The following is an 8,312-nucleotide window of genomic DNA, read 5'->3' as shown; positions in this document are numbered from 1 at the left end:
GAAACTGGACCGGTACCTGCCGGTTTTGGAACTAAGGGAATCGGTCCCGGACCGGAACGGTTCATTGTTGGGTTTGCTCCTTTGGAGTCCCACGCCGGTGGGTAAAAAGTAAGGAGCAGGCCTATAAATAGGGTGCTTGGCCTCTTAGTTAATTACATCAAGTCATAAGCTTAATTAGTAACTTGTGACTCTAAGAAAATTCTTCTATTAGCCTTTTCTTGTTAAAAGGAAAGAGGTGAGAGTTAAAGTTTTACTAGTGGAAAAGTTTTGTAGGTGTCATTTGGGGTGAGGAGAAAAATTGTATGATTGTAATAATTTTTCACATAGTGTATTTTCTTCTCTGGGTCCGGTGGTTTTTTTCCTGTTTTTGGGAGTTTCCACGTAAATTCTTGTGTTGTTATTATTTCTCTGTTTTTCTTCATATTTCACCAAAAAATAGATCCTGATGGTGAATTTGGGAGGTCCAAATTCCTAACAAGTTCCACCAGTTCAGGCCGGTCCAATCCGATTTTTTGGTTAATTTTTAAACCCCTACTCAACAGTAAGAAATTCATCAAGAAATCTCCAACAAATCACAAGTAACAAAATAACCATACTCAACAGTAAGAAAATAATCAAGAAAAAAATTCCAAATCACAACAATAACTATGCTTGAGAGAAATTTTACAAATCACAATAATGAGAGCAAACAGCTGCAAGAAATTATGAGAGAGTTAGGAGAAGAGATAAACCACATAAATTAACAATCAAGCTATCGTTGAGGAGGAGAGGCTTCACGTGGGCTCAGTCGGCTCAGTCGTAGAGAGGGCGTGGTGAATATCGATCGGTAGTGGTTTTAGGAGTGAGAATAAAAATGGAGAGGCGGATTTCTGGAGTGAGATTGGTGGTAGATTTGGGGAGAGTGGGAGTTTCTCGATCTCTCTCACGAGGGCTTAGTCGTTGGGTTATGGGAGTGAAGAGTAATGGCAGTGAGAGAGAGTTACAGGAGTGAGGGAGAGAATGGGGAGAGTTACGAACTTATGGGAGCAAATGTTCAGTGAAGAGAATGTGAGAGAATACAGTGAGGGAGAGTTACAGTAGTGAGGGAGAGAATGGGGAGAAGGTTTGGTGAAGAGAATGAGAGAGAATACAGTGAGAATGGGAGGGTATCAATAGCGGGAGGGTTTCCCGCGAAATTGATAGGAGTGAGAAATAAATATTATAGTGTTTGGCTAAGTTATTGTACACCCACATATTTGGTGAGTTATTGTAGTTAATGTTTAAATTTATATAGACATGACTGATTCAATGTGGATGTTTTAAGTATCTTGTTAACTAAATTTAGTTAAAATATGATTTTAACCAAGCCAATGAGAGTGCTCTAATCAAGTTGGGAAACGAGTTTGGCTATTAGGAAGTAAAGGAATGCCACCCTATCCTAGTCCTCGAGAACAAGTTAGTCAAACAAGAACGGCATAGTCCGTGCATCCCTTATATAATTTTTTCTTTTCTTTTCATTTATTTTTTTATTTTTTTTCCAACAAGCATCATTCATTATATAGATGATTGAAAACTACAAAGTCATTGGAGTACCTATAGAAATTACCGACTAAAATGTGGGACTTTGCCACTAGGAAAATATAATAGACAAGAGGGAATGAAGATGAGGGGAATGCTTCCATAGAATACTACTGGAAGCTGCCCATTGCGCAAATACTGCGCGCATTGATTGAGATCTTGATATATTTTCCTAGTATTGCAGCTTTCGAAGGACTACAACGTGTTCCTGATATCATTAATTATTGGTTGAACAGTCCAGTCTGAAGTTTTCTATGGATCATCCACTGCTTGCAGTGTCACTAATGAACTCCTGCAATTATGAGCTTTTTGATCTGTTTTTCCTTTGCTTATGTGATTCCTATAACATTGCAGTGGCTTCTCCCTAATTTGGGTTCAAGCTTTGTATAAATCTAGTTATGAAAAATAATGGGGAGCCATCCTTTGATCTGCATATGGCTACTGCTACCTGAGTTTCTGACAGCTTCATCAAATGTTAAGGTGTAATGGTCTCTAGGCATAGCGCTCCAATGACGACTCTCATTCAATTGTTATATTGCCTCATGCACGACAATGCTCCTTATCAGTTTTTAGAGTACCAGAAACACAATTTTCAATGTTGGGAGTAAAAGACTCGTGCACAATCTATTTCTCTAGAACCAAATGTTATCCAGATAGCAAAGATTTGAAAATGATGTTCATCACTACTTGAAATGTTTAGACTCTTTGAGGGGGAAATGATGCATTCCAACCAATGGTTGATATATTTTTCAGCAAGATAAGAAATGTTTAGAGAGCGCCTCTAAAGGATTCTAGTAAAAAAAAGATGGGTTTGTATTTCCTCTTCACTTATGCAAATAGGACAGTAAGATTCATCATCATTAGAAGAAGAATTCTTTTCAACACGGCTTTAGTGGGAATGATATTGTTAAGAATTTTCCGGCAAAGAAATTTTAGTCTATCATGAATCTTAAATTTTCGGAGTTTTTTCCAAGTACTAGATTGCCCAAGTGTGATGTTGTTGTTGGGATTCCGGATTCATAGTAATAGCTGCATATGCAGATTTTACTGAGAATTTCCCAGATACATGATGTACCCACATTATTTTATCATCTTGGTTGTGGAAGTTTGTCTGGGCTAGAAGAATTTTCATAATCTCATTCACAGAATCTTGATGGAAAAGAACTTCTAACAAAATATTATTCCTTTTGAGCTCTTCCATGGTTAGTTCAGAAACAGTTAGAGACAGATCCCTCTCAATAGATGCTGACATGGGTATCGGCTGGAATGTAGGATGATTGGGTATCCAGGGATCAAGCCAAACTCTGATGCCTGTGCCATTGTTAATCTGTAAGCACACTATTTTTTAGAAAATTCCTTTGTTTTAAAATGCCCCTCCAAAGTCAGGAGCCAGGGGCCTTTGGACGAGTTGCAAAGAAGGGAGAGTTTTTCAAGTACTTGTCAGGAAGAGCACTTTTCCAGGTTGCATTGGTTCCATTAATCTATGCCACCCTATTTTGCACATGAGAGCTTTATTGAAGTAAGAGGTCAATCTAAGGCCAAGGCCCCCATAGATTTCCTTGCATCCCTTACATCGTTAACAAATAATACGATCCCATATCCATACGAGTTAGAAATTTTTCATGAAACCCGACTTCAAAAATCCTCCATGCACAGGTTCTCGTAAAAATTCAATGGCCAACGACTTGCCTGCCACAAGCCTCCACCCAAACCGAGAAACAAATGAAGTTTCAACACAAGAAAGAATATATCTATATTGAGTAACAATGGCGTGAAGGAATCTAAGGAAATTCATGACTTGCACTAAATGATGAACAGAACCACATTATAAAAGGATGCTAATATATTATACAAATATAATCCCTAGTGAACACAATATGTGCCCAACTTCTATACATTCACAGTGGACGAGTTCATCCACATTGTGAGAAACTGGAGGGAATGATTTGTCACTCATTGCTCGGCCTTGGTCTGCTGTGAGAGCAACCAGGCAAGATAGTCAGATCCCACATCCAATTGACTTGGTGGAGTAACCCTCTTCCGGATCAGCATTTATATGGTTGGACACTTTCTCTTCCGTCCACCCCTAGGCCTGGATTGAAATTGCTCATCCGACTCTTCAAAATCCCCTGAACCCAAAGAAGTAACCATCCCAACCATAAATTTCATTTTCTAACCATGTAGGAGAATTAATCTGGGTTGATTCAATCACCCGAAATGCTCAACAAACTCAAGAATGACCAAGAAATTCAAGAGTGATCAAGAAGAATCTAGAGCACGAATGAAGAAGAAACTTTAACTTCTGTATTATGTAGAAAACTGTTCTGAGAGATATTAAAGAGTAATCTACTAACTATATATACAACATGAAAAGAATACATGTGCAATACACGTGCAACAATAAGACTATATTTACAATTAAGGGTCTGTAAAACTAACTATTTTACAATAACTATTTACATAGTTCAATAAACCATGCCGAAAAAATGTATATTTATACAGAATACAGGAAATAGGGTTGACTGATCTGAGCCAAAAAAAAAAAACCCATACAGGTGTATAAACATGGTTCCCTGTCTTTTCATGATTCTCTAACATGCTTGTGTGCGAACCTCATGCCACAACCAGAAAAGCAACAGGCAAAAGGTTTAAGTTCAAAGTGCACAGCCCTCATGTGCTGACGGAGATTTGATTCCTGCCAATATGTAATAATGTGAGAAAGAAATTAATAAGAAGCCATAATAATTTTGAGTTTTGTATCTACCGATTCAAAAGTTACTGACAATGATGCAGCATCTTACATTTGAAAATGTGTGAAGACAACCTTTGTAATTGCATTTGACTCTCTCCAATGAAACTCTAGCTTCATGCTTTCGCAGGTGCCGTTTAAAGTTCTTTTTCAGTTGCTTGGTCCCACATATTTCACAAGTGATGTGTTGGTGGCAGGACTGAATGTGGGCCTTAAGACATCGATCATTTGCAAAATATTTCATACAAACAGGTTCACAGCAGAATGCCTCCACTGAGTCTAGTTTAACTGCAGCAGTAAAGGCATTTGTCAGATATTGCAATTGATAGAAATTTAGAATTGAGCAAGACTACTTTTTTCTAGTGTTAATAACAATATTACCAAACAAGACAATACACACTGACAAGTAAAAAAGCAGTAAAGACATATCCAGAGATAATTAAAGGAGTTGGAATTTGGAAAGCAGAGCAACTTGCCATGGGAGTCCTCATGCTTTTGCAGCTTTGATGCAAATCTGAAAACCTTTCCACACCCTATTTCTCGGCAGACATACTACTTACGACATTCAACATTAGTGGGAGGGCAATCCTCGCAATGGAATTCTTTTACATGCCTTTTCATGTTGCCTTGGAAAGAAAATTCATGGCTGCAGCTCTCAATTGGACACTTGAAGAGTTTCCCTTGGTGCTGAAGAATATGTCGAGTCAAGTGGTCCTTTCTTCTGTAGCTGGAATGGCAATCATCAACAGGACAAGTATATAGCCTCTGCAACAAAATAAAAAGCATCATACAATTGTTAAGAGCTATAACTGCAAAGATAACTAACCACTATATCTAGATAGACATGGACAATAAGCCTTCAAACCTCAACTTGGAAACGATGCGTGAATGAGGCTAGCTTGAAGGAGCTTCTCAGGAGGTCTCCCACCTGATACTAGTCCCCTCAAGTCAGGAGATGAAGCCTCGCGCATTTTGGAGTTCTTTGTATTGGATCCAATGCTTCACACTTCAACGTCTCATAAAAGTGACAATTCCTGCAAAATAATTCATCTTCAATTGACATGGAAACTAAATTAATGTCTTTGCAATCGGCAGGTGAGAAATAAAGCAGTAGCATCTTCAGACATTCACCCCACCACTCATAAACTCCATCTTTTGCCACTGGGAGGTTATTGGCAGCTCACCGATAAGTAAACTATTGAAATGAACTTATTTTCTACAAATTGATTCAGGAGCAAAATTCTTCGTATGTTATAATTTTGCAAAGGAACACCATCAACAAAGCATCAAAGAAAGCTCATCCATCCTGTAGTTAGAGCAAATAGTCTTTTTAAGATCTTCTAACTCAGTCGACGAACATAATTACATAAACACAAATCTTGCTGGCGACAGGTAAGAAAATTCAATCATACAATTTAGATGTAACACGCCTACAAACAATACTAGACCAAATGTTACTAAAATAGTCATTCTCTAGCGATAGATTGCCTAAAACACATCAGCTCATCATCATCGACAACCAAACCAAACCAAACCTAACACCGCAACACTGAATCGGTTCAGATAAGCAAATCTAAAGCTACACTGGGTTCACTGAAGCTCAAAAATGTTGAAAATACTAAAAAGAAAACGAAAAAGGAAACCGAAAAATTACCTGAAGTGAATGACTTTGCATGTGTTGCTTCAGATACGCGGGTTTCCTGAATGTGGCACCACATTCTGAGCAAGCATTGGATTTCTTCCCCTCTATTTTCTCTTCCCCGTCAACTCCAATCTCTTCCTGAACAAAAGGAAAACGAATATAAAACGAAGGATAAAATTTAATATGTATAATTATAAATGAGCACATATCAGGGGTGGGGTGAGAGAGGGGCCGACCTTATGATAAGTTAGGATGTGAGATGTAGTAAGGGGCTTCTTGGACCTGCAGATACCGTAGCAATCACAGAAATTGAAAATCGGCCTTCCTATCTCTCCCATGTCATCCATCTCTCTTTCCACCTGCCACTCCAGCGTAACGAGACTCTGGAGAGAGAGAGCCCCGGTGGCGGGGCAGATGAGAGAGGTTTTAACGAGCGAAGCGAGTAATGAGAGAATTTTCTTAGGTTTTTGCAGTCGACGCTAAAAGCCCAACAAGCATTTCATGTCCATGCAAACAGGGTTACCAGAGATATTCTCGTACTTTATTATTATTTATAAATTTATTATTTTTATTTTATTACTCTTATACATTTTTTATTATTATTTACAAATAATCTAAAGTATTATTGACATCTGACAAATTTGAATTCTGTTATATATAATTATTTTTGTGTACTCTTTTAAATATTTTACTGATACGATTGATTGTTTTATTTTTTTAATATAAAATAATTATTTTAATTAATCACATCAGTAAAATATATAAAAAATACTTAAAAATGACTCACTTGACAACCAAACCCATTAATGACTGCACATAAAATTATAGTTATATTATATACTGAATTTTTTTTAATTTTATTTTCTTGATATAATATTATTGAAAATTCTTAATTATTATTTTTTAAAAGTCAAAGATCAATAGATAATATAACACGAAGATATTAAGATTAAAATAGAATATTATTATAGTGCGTAACAATTTTGTAAAAAACTGGAAAAAAAAAAACTAGAAGTAAGGAATATGTGTTGAGTTCTTTTATTAAGAAAAAATTAAAAATATAACAACAAGTACATCAAAAATTAAAAACAATCCAAATATTCACAGTTCATCTCATCTTATCTAATCATTATAACTTTTCTTCTTAATTTTCACATAAAATATAATAAAAAATTCAACTATTTCAAATCTCAAAATAAAAATAATATTAAAAAAATATTTTATTCAACTTTCAATTTTTATCTCGACTCATTTCATCTTAAAAAACAAACGACGACAGTTACTTCCTTAACCATTCAAAAAAAAATGGACATATTTGATGTTCGCATTTAACAATTGATACATTATATATATATATATATATGTATGTATGTATGTGTGTGTATTGTACATAAAAAGTGTACGGTTCTCCAAATTTTGTTTCATGTACTAAGATTTTATTAAGAACAAAAAAAAAACTTTGGTAAAACATAAGATGGATGTTAAGGTCTGATTTGTTTTTGATGAGATGAGTTGAAATTAAAGTTAAAAGTTGAATAAAATATTATTAGAATATTATTTTTGTTTTAAGATTTGAAAAAGTTGAATTGTTTATTTTATTTTGTGTATAAATTTCAAAAATTTATAATGACTAGATTAAATGAGATGAGATGAATTGTGAAAATAAACAAGGCCTTAAATCTTGATTGGAGTTGGTCTCTTAAAATTGTACCTTTTTACGCTCAAATGATGGGTATTTTTTTTTATAAAAATAGATTTCATTTCATTAAATGAAATCAAAGTTACAGCTGTAACTTATCAATACAGGAAAAAAATTTACACTACAAACCAAACTACTCATCTATTTTAAGGCTCCCAGCACATAAATTTCTTTGTGACGGATATTGTCTTAATTTTTATAAATTCTCTCCTGACAATCATTCCAATTTGTCTAAGAGAAAAGTACTCAATAAGAAAAGAGCTAACGACCCCCTTCCTCCAATGGAGGAGAGGGACAATCACACTCCGTCCAAGGATGAGAGGTACAAACACCCACCATCTTCTAAAGGAGGAGTGAGACTTTTCTACTATGGACATTGAGTCCAATAGCCTATTTTTTTAATATTACTTAAAACAAACAACAGAACTGAAAATACATAAGAAATACTGAAATACAGATCTACAAACAAAATAGAAACACTTGGATTGAACAAAACACTGGGCAAGGAGGCTGTAGTGGCACGTGACTTTCACGCGCCACTTTAGGAGTATGCCCGACTGTCGATCTTGAAAATTTTGGTGTTGCTGGCTCCAGAAACACTGCATGTAGCGTCAACAGAAGGTTTCTCGCGGTGGCGCGTGGAAGCCACTTGCTCATCATCAACT

General features: G+C 35.8%; 1 pseudogene; it reads right to left on the bottom strand.

Annotated features, from left to right (window-relative positions):
• Positions 1-3,285: 3,285 nt before the first annotated feature.
• LOC121249712 lies at positions 3,286-6,450 on the bottom strand (annotated as a pseudogene).
• Positions 6,451-8,312: the final 1,862 nt, after the last annotated feature.

Source organism: Juglans microcarpa x Juglans regia, chromosome 2D, assembly GCF_004785595.1.
Source record: "Juglans microcarpa x Juglans regia isolate MS1-56 chromosome 2D, Jm3101_v1.0, whole genome shotgun sequence".
Classification (NCBI taxonomy): Eukaryota; Viridiplantae; Streptophyta; class Magnoliopsida; order Fagales; family Juglandaceae; genus Juglans; species Juglans microcarpa x Juglans regia.
Note: the sequence above shows the minus strand (reverse complement) of the source record. Positions and strands in the feature narration are given on the sequence as shown.